The sequence below is a fragment of the Macrobrachium nipponense genome, chromosome 1 (genome assembly GCF_015104395.2).
Source record: "Macrobrachium nipponense isolate FS-2020 chromosome 1, ASM1510439v2, whole genome shotgun sequence".
Classification (NCBI taxonomy): domain Eukaryota; kingdom Metazoa; phylum Arthropoda; class Malacostraca; order Decapoda; family Palaemonidae; genus Macrobrachium; species Macrobrachium nipponense.
The window spans coordinates 215,999,376-216,013,579 of NC_087200.1; the positions used below are offsets into that span (position 1 = coordinate 215,999,376).

A 14,204-nucleotide genomic window follows, 5' to 3' on the forward strand; every position below is an offset into this window, starting at 1 on the left:
TTGTTTAAGAATCAACAAATCGGCTACTTAGTAAGTTAATAAAATTCATCAGTAATAAAAGAATATCATAATATTAGAAAGCATTTAATTTTAATATAGTGAGTAAAAATTATTCTTCTTGAATATTAAAATACATTTATACAGAACACATAAGTTGTGTTAAAAACAAGTCATGTACAAATAGTATTAAAATAACAGTAAATCAAATAAGCATGCTAGATTATAAGAACTAAGGAAATCTTAATTTGTAAATAAAAGCCATCTTATCCATAAGTATTATCTAAAACTAATTCCAACATCTATAAAAGTACAGTAGTGCCTTCAAAAGCATTTTTAATATGACAATTAAGCATAACGTTCGGTAAAACTTACAGTAATCGGAACAATTTAAAATTAGTTTCTTTAAGTATACATTAAAAGCAGCGAGAGAGGATTTTTGTCTTTGTTTTCGCCCTTTCTACATACAGATTTTCATGCTGTCGAGTAGAAAACGCCATTAACTGCGTGTACTGTTGGAAAATCATATAACCATTCAGGAGTTATTTTTCGTATTGTTTTGAATACCAAATTACAGCATCTATGGTATATTTGTCTTTTATCTTTAACCATTCTAATTTTTTGAGGAAGGGGATATGTGGTCATGTTTTTTTACAATACCAACAGCCACTCGTGCGGCAATTTTTTTTTATTTTTTGAACCCTTTTCATTTGTGTAGAGCCAGTTACTCCCCAAATTCTTAAACAGTAGTATATTATACTCATAGCCAGCGACTGAACAACTATTTTACTCGTAGAAGAATCAAATGAATCTTTTACTCTATTTAAATAAATTAAAGTACCCATTACTTTCTTATAAATTTCATCTATATGCGTTTCAAACGTCATATATCTGTCAAAATAGACCCCTAGATTTTTTACAGCTTTCATGGGTTTAATCATATTTCCATTAAAATCTATTTGCATATTGTCTCAAATTTCTGATATATATTGTCGGGAACCTATTAAAATGAATTGTGTTTTTTTCTCATTAACAAGCAAACCATTGTTAAGAAGTAGTATTTGGCCTTCTTTAGTATGTATTCTGCCCTATGAATAGTTCGTCAATTTCATTTACATTTCCTTCAATTAAGATCTGGGTGTCGTCGGCATATTGGATGACGAAATAACAGGATAGTGATTTTACCAGACCACTGACATATATTACAAAGAGTATTGGGCCACATTTAAACGTGACTTCCCAAAAGAAACGAAATCAAATCATTTCCATTGTATTTATTTAAATTTTTTCTACGTTTAAACTGTCAAGTGTTTCTCACATATTCACGAGAACGATAAATGTAAATGAAAAGGGTAAACTATTAAACTTGGTAACAGGAATAAAATTAAAACTCCAGGACGAAAGATCAAAGAGAAATGTAAATTTCAACTCATCTCTTTTCTTCACAGGGCAGCCGAACTTGCTGAATAATCTAAACGTTTCTTAATTGCAGACTGAAGGAGTCAGCGATTTCCGAGGTGTGTTTAATGAACAGTGAATTCCTTCGTTTGGAGAGACATTCCCACCGGACATCCTCCTCAAGAAAACTCAATTTAAATCTGAACATAAATGTATTCAATCTTTCAAGATTCATTTTCAATTCTCATTTAAACGTCCTCACTCGGGAAACTGAGTTTGGTGTTTATTTAATTACTTTTTATTTCATTAGCATCTTATTCTGGTTGTTTGTTGTCTTTATGGATATTAATATCTTAAATCGTTGTTAGTATCTGAATGCACTAACATCTGCATGCACAGCTTCATCTGAAGTGCAAACTCTGATATGTCAGATTCGCAATTTATTTTGTATCATCTAATAATGTTCTAGTTTTTTTTCAGTAATATTCCCCTGAATAAAATCATCTTAAGTAATGAGTAGTTACAATAGAAATCTGATTATAATGCATAGTACGTTCTTGTGCAAAATTACCTTTTTTTCATTTATGAGCATGCTATAAACTGATGTCATGTTGAATGGATTTTTTAAAGTATGGAATATATATATATATATATATATATATATATATATATATATATATATATATATATATATATATATATATATATATATATATAATTAGATATTTGGACGATCATGATGATATGAGAAGCCTAATTATACCCAAAATATGTCAACATATCATTTGACAATAATGCTCATTCAGATATCGCATCCGTTTTATTTCATTCACCAATGAATGTTATTGAATGAACAATCTTGATCCTATATAAAAATTCTTTTTATTGAAGAAGAAAAATGGAAAAGTGTAAACTGAAAAGTGTTGCAGTAAAATTTCATAATCTAAGGAAGGGTAATTTACTTTTTTAGTATTTAAGACGTTTTAGATCATGAAATTTTTAAATATATCAATTTTCCTTTAGAATATAAAAGAACATTATTTTGATTAGATGAAACCTATTAAATTCATCATAAGTCGCACCCTTATATTGAAATCTAAGAACCGGCACCAAAGGTTGATTCCTGATTAAACATGGAACCACCCGATCACTAATCATTCATGGCTCCCACCGTAACCTGAGAAGCTCCTTCCCCTTGCGTTCACGCTGCATATCTGATGGCTTTATATACGGTTCAATTTAGGATGCTGGTAGGCATAGGATACTTGTCTTTAATGTAGGATATCAATCAAGAGTAACAGTAATAGCATAGTAGGTGTTACAAATCCTTCATAAAATCCCTAAGGTTTTTAATTCGAGAAAAATTAAAATGCACGTACTTAGTTTTTAATTTCCTTTCGTTTTCCTTTGTTAACTAAATATTATATAATATACTATCTGAAATCTCTTAAGTTCGGTCAGAAATCATGAATATCAATCAGAGGTTAATCAGAACCACCCACTGATGCTATTTTAACCATGAATGATAAACATAATTTATTAAGACCATCGAAAATATATGGTTTTCTCATATATCTTGTATGAGTATTATTTCACGAGTGAAATCCTTGCGAAATATAATTTAATTATAACATACAGGATTACTATTTTATTTTTAATTTTTACAACCTAACCTCATCTATACCCAGACATCCTTAATTGATATTGCGGTATACTATACTCTTCAAAATATTCTATCCCAGTCATGCAAATTTTCGTTGTTTTTAGATTCTGTATAACTCATTTCTCTTAGCGCACCTCCCACCAACGTTAGCATAAAATTTAAGGCCATCTTGTGCCCATAAATAAATCTGAATGATGAGATTTGGCTTAAATTACTTAGACAGCTATCTAAGAAAAAAACGTCTTACAAATAAACATCATATTCTTTCCAGACTTGAATTTCAATCCAGGGCTTCTGAGGGCTTGTTCCATGTGAATAGGGTTAATCTTCTGAATAATGATAACAAATAAAAATCATAAATAATTTATTAAGAAGAAGAAGAACGAAGAAGAAGAAGAAGAAAGAAGAAGAAGAAGGAAGAAGAAGAAGAAGAAGAAAAGTTTTACGATATCATCATTCTTTATTTACAGAAAAAAATGATAACAAATGATTTTACTGATTTTACATTCAAATGACCTAAATTCGTCGGTGGAACTCGGTCACAGTAATTAGGATCCCGAACAGCCATCGGAATCGAGAATGCCAGCAGCTTCAGCCCACAGTTCCAGGCAGCTGGAAACAGCCGAGTTTCCAGAACTTTCTTTAACGACCCGAACCACTCCAAGCTCGTTACCGAAGTTTCAATAGGATGGAGGGGAAGAAAGGATTTAACTAAGCCGGGCAATAATTAGGAACTGAAGATTCAGCTTAATTTCTTGTGTGAAGTAATTGTATTGGTACGGTGGTTTGCTAAAATTACTGTAGAATTGAAAGCAAGTGTTCTGTTTGTTAACGATTTAAAATCAATGGTAATATGAAAGTAATTCATGTAACAATAAAAACGTAGTAATAAAAATGTACAAATAGTAAAAGTAATTATAAAATTATTATAATAACAACAAAAAGTAATGCTACCACCACCACTAATGCTACTACTACTACTACTACTATTACTACTACTACTACTACTACTACTACTACTACTACTACTAATAATAATAATAATAATAATAATAATAATAATAATAATAATAATGATAATAATAATAATAATAATGTTTAACTTATATTAAAGGATTATTTTAATAATAAAAACTTATATTTAGAAACGACGTCTGAAATATAATTCTTTAACGCTTTTAATTTATTACTATTCAAAAGCTTATGTCATCTAAAAGTACATTTCACTTTTTACTTCTAATGTTTCAGAGGCCGTGTAATATTGTTTTTTTTTTTGAATAACTCCTAAAATAACGGATGGATTTCCATGATATCAAAGCAGGGAGCGCTTCATACAATGGCTTAATTTTGGGAAATACTGTGCATTGCCAATTACGTTTCATTAACTTTTTTACTTAAGAAAATTAAGATAAAGCCAGTCTTAGCCACCCACACATTCGCAAAAGTGATGACGTCCCTCAGTGACGTTGGTTATAACGTTTCTTCCCTTTACCTCCCATCCCCGAATTGTTAAACGCCATGTTTAACTCCATAGATAATTGTCATATGACCTACCCCAAGCAATACGAAATCTTTGTCAGTAAAAGTTCAGCATACCTGGTAATGTGATTCGTGACTTTAGACTTTACCTAAACACAAGACCAACCTTTTATATCTTACCCACTTCACTTACATTGAAGATCAAGAATGAGACTTATGACAGGAGACGAAAGAAAGCCATGCTAACCCTACACTTCGCACTTCAAGCGAGTGTTGGTAAAGCAATAGAAATATAGTTTTCTTTAGGTTAAGCCGTATGACTCATTCTTCCATACAACACAGGTTACTCGATACATCAATTGCCAGGAAGAAAATGACAGAGAGCATTGTTTTGATATAATTTATCATATCAATTTCACCAGAGAGAGTAGCTTGAATTCCTTAGAAGGTAGACTTCTAAAAGATGTTTCATATAAGGGCATTGACATCAGCCATTTGATAAATTTTGAAATCATATATATATATATATATATATATATATATATATATATATATATATATATATATATATATATATATATATATATATATATATATATATATAACATATATATTCATATATATATATATAATATATATATATATATATATATATATATATATATGTATATATATATATATATATATATATATATATATATATATATATATATATATATATATATATATATATATATATATATATATATATATGATTTCAAAATTTATCAAATGGCCAATGTCAATGCCTTTATATGAAACATATACATATATATATATATATATATATATATATATATATATATATATATATATATATATATATATATATATATATATATATATATATATATATATATATATATATATATATATATATATATGATAGTATATATGATATATATATATATATATATATATATATATATATATATATATATATATATATATATATATATATATATATATATATATACATATATATATATATATATATATATATATATATATATATATATATATATATATATATATATATATATATATATATATATATATATATATATATATATATATATATATATATATATATATATATATATATATATATATATATATATAATATATATATATATGTGTGTGTGTGTGTGTGTGTTTGTGTTCATACATACATAAGATTTATTATATTTCAACCTATATTTTTATATATTTATTTACGGTTATAAGTACCAGTACCTATTTTTGTTACTTAAAAGGTATGTGACAAAATATCATTGCGACTTTTCTTTGTCACTGGAATTATACCAGACTTCAATTATGAACCAATCAACCTTACTTTGAGAAATCCATTGACATTGTCTACATGCCAAGCTGATATACTCGTATCAAAGTATTCATTATCTTTGCTTTTCCAAAATAATGTTATCACCAATTGCTGGAAAGCATAGATATATGAGGGACGAAAAAAAAAAACAAGAAATAGACACATACATTTTACTCATCAACACTCTAAAGGAAAAAGATTGTTTTCCTCGTCACTATCAATGTTGATGATGACCGGATCTATACTGTCTTGATATTATCTGAAAGCCAGTAATCATCTTCAAAATATCTTGATCTCCTGAAAGCGCCAGCCCACGTCTCCCCTGTTACAGCAAGCTGGCCTCTTCAAGCCTGGCAAAGAGATCAACACGGGTAAACCGCTGCAACGTGGAGCGCACATGTCGTTTCATACAGCCCCACACCTGCTCGATGGCGTTGAGCTCAGGATGGGCAGGGGGCAAGCGAACCACTTCATGGCCCCATTCACGGATTATATTATCCACAATGTAAACTGGTTTCGGCCGGTTGCCCCTGCATATCTTTAGAAGCTCAGGGCGTGTTGCGGGAGCTGGATACTGTATTTTTCGAGACCTGAGCCAGTTAACCAAATCCTCCTTTTTTGTAGCTGTTGTTGGGCATCGGCTATCTCCTGTCAATTGGCTATGGTATGGGACGTTGTCTAACACCAGCACCGAAGGATCCTCAAGCGACGGCAGGAGCTGTGATGTTAGCCACCGAATAAATATCTCTGAATTCATTTCTCCATGGTAGTCGCCGTATTTTTCGCAGGGAAGCATAAAAATGAATTTTCTACAAAACCTTTAGCTGTACCACCTGCTACCACCACAAACCTCTCTCCTTCTCCTGGTGGCACCTGCCGGCTGTAGGTGGCACTGGTGACAGATTGAGAGGTGTCCACCCACTCCTTGCTATGTTGCATTCTCGTCGTAAACCACGTCACATCGACATACACTATTCTTCTTATTCCTTCATCACGATGTTGCTGGAGGGATCGTAGAGCATCAACTCGGCGGCAAACGACGTCCAAAGTTTCTTTCCTTAGGTACATTTTCCGCTGGAATGTTTTGTACTGGACACCCATGTTATGGAGATTTCGCCATACTGCCTTCTCAGATGTTTCTTCAGGAATGATATTAGCATTTTAAGTTCTTCCGCTAAAGTGGCAATGGTGAAAAATCGCTTAGCAGCAAACATGCTGTGCACATGTCTCCTAATGGAACCAACGGTGAAGTTGTCAAAGACCAGAGGCGACGTATTTGATGATGTTTCAGGTGGTGTTTCAGGTGGATGAAGTCCACGTTGGCATGCCAACGTGGACTTCATGATTAATTTATCTGACAAACCAGTGGATAATGCTACGACAGCGGCTTTGGGATATGGGTTAGCTTTGGTGTATTTAATGGTAACCTGGACTGTGTCAACATCTCAAAATCCTTTTGTTATTTAGAAAAATTTAATCAAAACCTATGCCCTGATGATATCAATATTTGTAAAGGTATTGTGTTTTGGTGCTATGAGTAAACCTTCTCCCCCTAATGTACCCGTGAGATTTCTCCAGGCTTTTTAAGACAATTAAAGAAGACGAAACAGTGAAGGTGACAAAAGCAGATAAATCTAATGCAGTGGTAATTATGAATAAAAGTGACTATATAGTAAAATAATGACATTGCTAAATGACACTGATACTTATACGAAACTGAGGTCTGACCTACACAGACAGTTAACTCCCATTTTAATAAACAAATTAAATCCATTTTGAAGGGCTTGGACCATTTAATTAAACAGTTTACACCGCAATGCGCCTCCCTACCTTACATGTATGGTTTAGTCAAGACACATAAAATCAATAACCCTATCAGACCAATCATTAGTTCAGTGGGCTCAGTTTCGTATAATTTATCTAAATGGCTTGTAAAAATTCTTACTCCTTTGGTAGGAAATATTTCTAACACGAATGTTAAAAACAATGTTGATTTTATAAACAAATTGAATAGTTTAAATTTGAATTATGATTTTAATATGGTTAGTTTTTTGATGTTGTCTCTTTATTTACAAAAGTGCCTGTAGATGACTTACTTGAATATTTGGAAGAGGAATTAGAGCGTCATGACATCCCTTAAGTGTAAAAAATAAAAACTCATTAGTCTCATAAGGTTATGTATCAATTTGTTTCAATGGGGAATTTTTTGTACAAAAGTGGCATGGCCATGGGTAATCCCTTATCTCCTGTCCTTAGCAATATTTACATGGAATTTTTTGAGACAAAACTCTTACCAAGAATTTTGCCCCAAAAAGTTATTGGTTTAGATACTGGATGATATCTTCTGTATTTGGCCAGTCACGAAAACCTCCAGGAATTCCTTAATAATCTCAATAATTTAGTCCCTTCTATAAAATTTACTGTAGAGGAAGAAAGAAATTGTAATTTGAATTTTCTTGATGTAACTGTCCATAGAAATGATAGAAATTTCACCTTTTCAGTCTTTCGAAAATCAACTAATATTGCCTCCTTTGTTCATTACTACTCCAATCACATCAAAATGTTGAATTCTCTGTTTTTTCTGGGATGTTCCTAAGGGCTTTACGTCTCTGTAGCCCGCAGTTTATTGAGCTGAAATTAAAACTATTTATGATATTGCATTGAAACTTAAAATACCCAAGGACTTTGTAGATGTGGCATGGAAAAGAGCTAGAAAAACTTTTTATTCAACTAATGACAAACTTGAATTTAGTAAGCATAACATTCTAAAATTACCTTATGATGAAAGGTTTTTAGATATTCCTAGATTTTAAAGCTTTTTAACATAAATGTTGTTTTCAGTAATATTAATGTCAAGAGTTTAGTAATCAAAAATTCTCCTAAAGATCTTCCAGGCTGCATATATGAAATTCCTTGCAAAAAGTGTGATAAAATCTATTACGAACAGACTGGCAAATCTCTTTCACAGCGTCTTAAGCAACATCAATATTCTGTGAGAACTGGGCAAATATCGAATGCATTATTTGTACATATGAGAGATTTAGACCATCCTATTAACTGGAGTCAAGCAAGAGCCTTAGTCCCATTTAATGACACAGTTAAAAGGAATATCATTGAATCTTGTTTTATCAAGTCAAATAATAGAAATGTTCTAAATTTAAGTCTTGGTTTATTTTAAACTTGATGCTTTGATAATGAAAAAAGTTGTAGATAAATATAAGCAACAAATTTAATATATTAAGTTTTTACATGTTTTGGACTGTAAAGATACTTTGTAATTTCGGTTAGGGTCAGAAATCTGTTTAAGTTTGTGACCGTGTATATCCGATAATCCTGGATTATCCTTTAATTTTTACCCTTTTGATAATTAACCATCTGGTATTCCTGATCTTGTTTGTACCTGAGGCCTTCCTCTCTGATTGTACTTTAGTAGCTCCTTGACGATGTCTGAATAAAGACGAAAGCGCTTGGATTCCTGACTATCATTTCCCGTGGTATTCGCTTATTTATGAAGTCACGTGCATCTACTGTGATTTTTTAAGCATATATATATATATATATATATATATATATATATATATATATATATATATATATATATATATATATATATGTATATATATATATATATATATATATATATATATATATATGTATATATTGCAATATATCATGTACTTATTAAAGTCATACTTTTCTTACCGATTTATACTAATTTTCGGGCGTTTTGTTTCTTTCTCTCTGTTGTAAATGGTGAAGAGTTTCAGCGCAATTGTATTTTTGCAATGGCGAGGACAAAGCAACATATTTGCCATGACTAAAGTCGAATCTGTATGAAATACTTCAGAGCTACTACTACAACTGCTGCCGATGATTACCTTGGATGTACTAAAAGGGCTCTGAGGTAGGAGTCGAAGTCGGTGAAGTTATTTCTGAATCCTGCTCCAGTCTTGCCCCAATAACATAATTCCAAATATAAAACTCTCTCAAGGAAAAAAATTGTTTTCTATTTCTACTAAATTTTTTAATTTTTATTTCATTATTATTTTTTTTTTAGTCGCAAATCTAAAATTTGTAGGAGGTCCGAGTAGAATATCTCTCAGTGCGATTCCACACCCCTGTTTTAAACCTCTTCTATTATGTTCGATAATTTGTGTTAACCATCTAATCATTATCTAACACCATAAAACATTTTATTGCTCTTCCGGCTCATTTTATATGTGCAGTACACAGTCTTTCCAAACAGAGATTTACTCGGTAGCCTGATAACAATGGGAATGAAGGAAAGAAGGCAAGAAGGAAAAGGGGGGGGGGGGGGGGAAGATACTATGGATATCCATAGGTGTAAACACCGAAGGAGGGTTGGGGGAAACCTCTGCGTCACAGTTACGTGATTAAGTACCACTTCTTCGAAACGCTCTGAAGGAGGGAAGAAGTTCCTCTTTTTTCTAAGAGTAAACGGATTAATTAAGCACATCTGTCAATTCATTGTACCACCAAAAATTAGGCCAATGTTTGAAACATTCATTGCTGTAGTTTCATGGAAATTCATAAGCCGGCTTTGTTAGATATTTGGGAAAAAAACACTATTACACGGCCTCTGGAAACGATAGTAAATATGCAATGGTTGCTAATGCAGGCTATTTTGAACAGACTGTAACCTTTTATGAAACCGCTGTACTCTGCTGATATTTGAAATGATGTGATTTATCTGGAATTGTTTGATACTGGTTTATTTACCCTTTTTAATTTTCTTTTGTTTGTTATCATTATTTTACATCCATAAGCATTTCTCATATAGATAACACATCCATCCCTAATATGATACAAAGAGACACCGCAATCGAGTGATTATGATAATGAGGATAAATCTGACTTAAAAAACAGTTTCCCAGAATTAATGAACAGTATCAATGTCATAATTACCCGGGGTCAGATATGAATTCTAATTAATTAGGGATCATCTGTATTCCCGAGGCACTGAGCCTTCGCTTCCTGTGTTATGAAATGTGTTGATTAATTAAACCTTAATCTATCAACACATTTCATAACACAGGAAGCGAAGCTCATTGCCTCAGGAATACAGATGATCCCTAATTAATTAGAATTCATATCTGACCCGGTAATTATGACATTGATACGATTCATTAATTCTGGGAAACTGTTTAAGTCAGATTTTATCCTCATTATCATAATCACTCGATTGCGGTGTCTCTTTGTATCATAGAGGGAAATGGATGTGTTATCTATATGAGAAATGCTTATGGATGTAAAATAATGATAACAAACAAAAAGAAAATTAAAAAGGGTAATATATTATACTCTTTGATATATTACGTTTGTTGTAGTTATTGGAGGGTCATAGTTATTTTATTTGGTTATGAATGTTTAGTTCATTTGTATAGTAGAAGGGATATATATATATATATATATATATATATATATATATATATATATATATATATATATATATATATATATATATATATATATATATATATATATATATATATATTATATATATATATATATATATATATATATATATATATATATATATATGTATATATAATATATGTGTGTGTATCTTTATATATGTTTTTGTGTGGAAAACCGCAAGAATTACTATAGTCAATAGACGCTGATCTTAATGAAAAACATAAGCGGGAGACCAATGATATAAAAAAAGAATAAAACAAGTGTTAAAAAAAAGCCAATGAGGGGCTTGTTCCAAAAGGGATAGGAGTTCATATAACTCACTATGGACTGTTCTCTCCAGATACTAGATAGCCAATAAATATGATGATTGAGAGCTTGGCTCTAAATCTTTGTTACAAATGTACTGACCTCTGAAACGCCCACGGATCAACTAGGCGTCGAATTGCCAGCTCAAGAGAGGTAAGGAATTCCGGAGCAAATCATCGCAAATGGCGTGGAAGAACCTTAAAAACACCTTCTATACATATTTCCAGTTAGAAACAATCCTTCTCCTTTCCCCGTGAAATGTATCGCTGTTTTTATCTAGTCTCCAATGTCTGTGAAAGGTTTGATGGGGCGCAGATGTTAATTGTGCCTTTTATGGGCCAATTCCCCCAAATTCATCAGTTTCATTTCGATTCTGTTCCTTCGCTTGTGTTTGATGCCTCTGAGATGTTAAAAAAATATTTGACAGCTTTCTAGAGAGCAGAAGTTCTGAGCTGAAGATATTACAAATATCACTAAAGACCTACTATATGGACTACTGGCTGCCCTAACCGCAAGAGGCCGTTCCGTTATAAGGGCAGTTAACTCTTAGACAAACAGACTGAAAGTAATCGATTACGAGACAAAATTTTGTCTTGTAATTGGTTGTATTTAGTCTGAATACTTTAGAATAAGGAGGGTTTATGCCAGTAAGGGGCTGAGCTCTACGGCAGCCAGTATCTACATAGTATTTCTTCGCCGATGTCTGTCATGAGTACAACTAAAAAATTTTACTGTTCATTTATTTTATTTTGTGACGAATAATCGCAAGCAGGACTTTTATACCTAAAAAAGGATTATCTCTTTTTATATAATAGAAGTACACGAGTGCCATTACTGCCCAAAACAAAGCTCTAGTTTAGCAAGAAAAGTAAAACTGGCGAAGCTTCCTTTTTTATTTGGTAACATATCGTCGTTCATAAAAACGAATAAGATGAGAATAGCCACAATATGAAGCATGAAGCCTAACATATCAAAATATTACATACTTTCCAAGACAATAATTCTCATATTGCCCATAACATATGTGTACTTTGAAATAGACAAATAAAATGGAAAAGTGGAATAAATATTACGTAATGATTCATGAAGGAAACTTAATTTGTTAATAAAGATGTTGCAAATCCTCACAAATATCATGATTTATATTTCAACGAAGATTTATAGTCAGCTTTAGGGAAAAATTACGAAGGAATGAATGATAGTCTGTGAAGTATATCTTATTCAAATGATTGGAAAGATCTTCATTCTCATGCATTTTGTTCTGTACCTTTCATTGAAGATATCACACAACTTTTCTGCAAATCTCTCTCTCTCTCTCTCTCTCTCTCTCTACTCTCTCTCTCTCTCTCTCTCTCTCTCTCTCTCTCTCTCTCTTGTGCAAGTATCCACTTGGTGTGAAGCGTTCCTAAGAGTTTGTTGAAAGGTCACAAGAGGAACCAACAGCTTTGTATAAAGGGAAAACATTCCAGTTCTTTTTCGTGTCCAGGACAATTCCAGGCGAGAATTGTGGCTGAGATTTTCTTTCTCTGATTGTGTTGTTCCGTCACCGACGATTTTGAGGAAAGAAAGTTAGCCATGTGTTTGTAGCGAGTGTTATTTTACCAAAGTATGCGAGTATGATGTTTTTATATTTTTACTTAACGTTGTGGGAGGTTGTCATTTCGTTTATACGTAAAGCATAAAAAAATGTGTGGATTAATTTATCTTTGTTTATCTTTCTCTTTTTCACAATATATACATACATATATATATATATATATATATATATATATATATATATATATATATATATATATATATATATATATATATATATATATATATATATATATATATATATATATATATATATCTATATGGAAAACTGGAATAGTGATCGTTGGGCAGAGAGAGATAGAGAGAATCCCAAATCCTTTGGTGAAAGCCAAAGTGCAAATCCTTTCCTCATGCAGAAAATTAAAATCAAAAAGATTTTCTGCCATTTTACCAGAAATTCCTAAATCCTAAAATTGCAAATGTAAAGAAGCCTCAAGATCTCAATAAAACTAAAGTGAGGGAGCACGATTAAACTTCATGTCAAAGGAGAGTTATTCCCATCCTTGGATTTTATGCCCTGCCATCAAACATCTTGGATTGTTTGCTTAAGTGCACTGACCCAAGAGATTCTTGATCTCACTGCAATACTTAAAGGCCGCATTTATCACTCGATTGCGTCATGGAGGCCGCTCACGAAGTGCGCCTCAGGGAATTAGGATGAATTAGTGTGATATCGGACTTCATACCAGAGTTATATTCACGAGATTAGGATGAAATGTGCTTCAGAGGATTGCGATAAAATCTATCTTTATATCAGAAGGGGTTAAGATAAATTAGTGGATATCTATCTTTATATCAGAAGGGATTTGGATAAATAAGCGGGATGTTTTGTCTTCATATCAGAGATATTTTGGTTATATCCACGAGATTATATCTAAGAGATTAATATGAATTAACCTTATGACATGTTTACTACGACGAGTCCCATAAGAGCATGAACCCTTCCATAATACAAAAGAATTT

The 14,204-nt window shown here is 31.7% G+C and overlaps 1 pseudogene; it reads right to left on the reverse strand.

The window, feature by feature from the left end:
• Positions 1-6,225: 6,225 nt before the first annotated feature.
• On the reverse strand, positions 6,226-9,715 carry LOC135219081 (uncharacterized; annotated as a pseudogene).
• Positions 9,716-14,204: the final 4,489 nt, after the last annotated feature.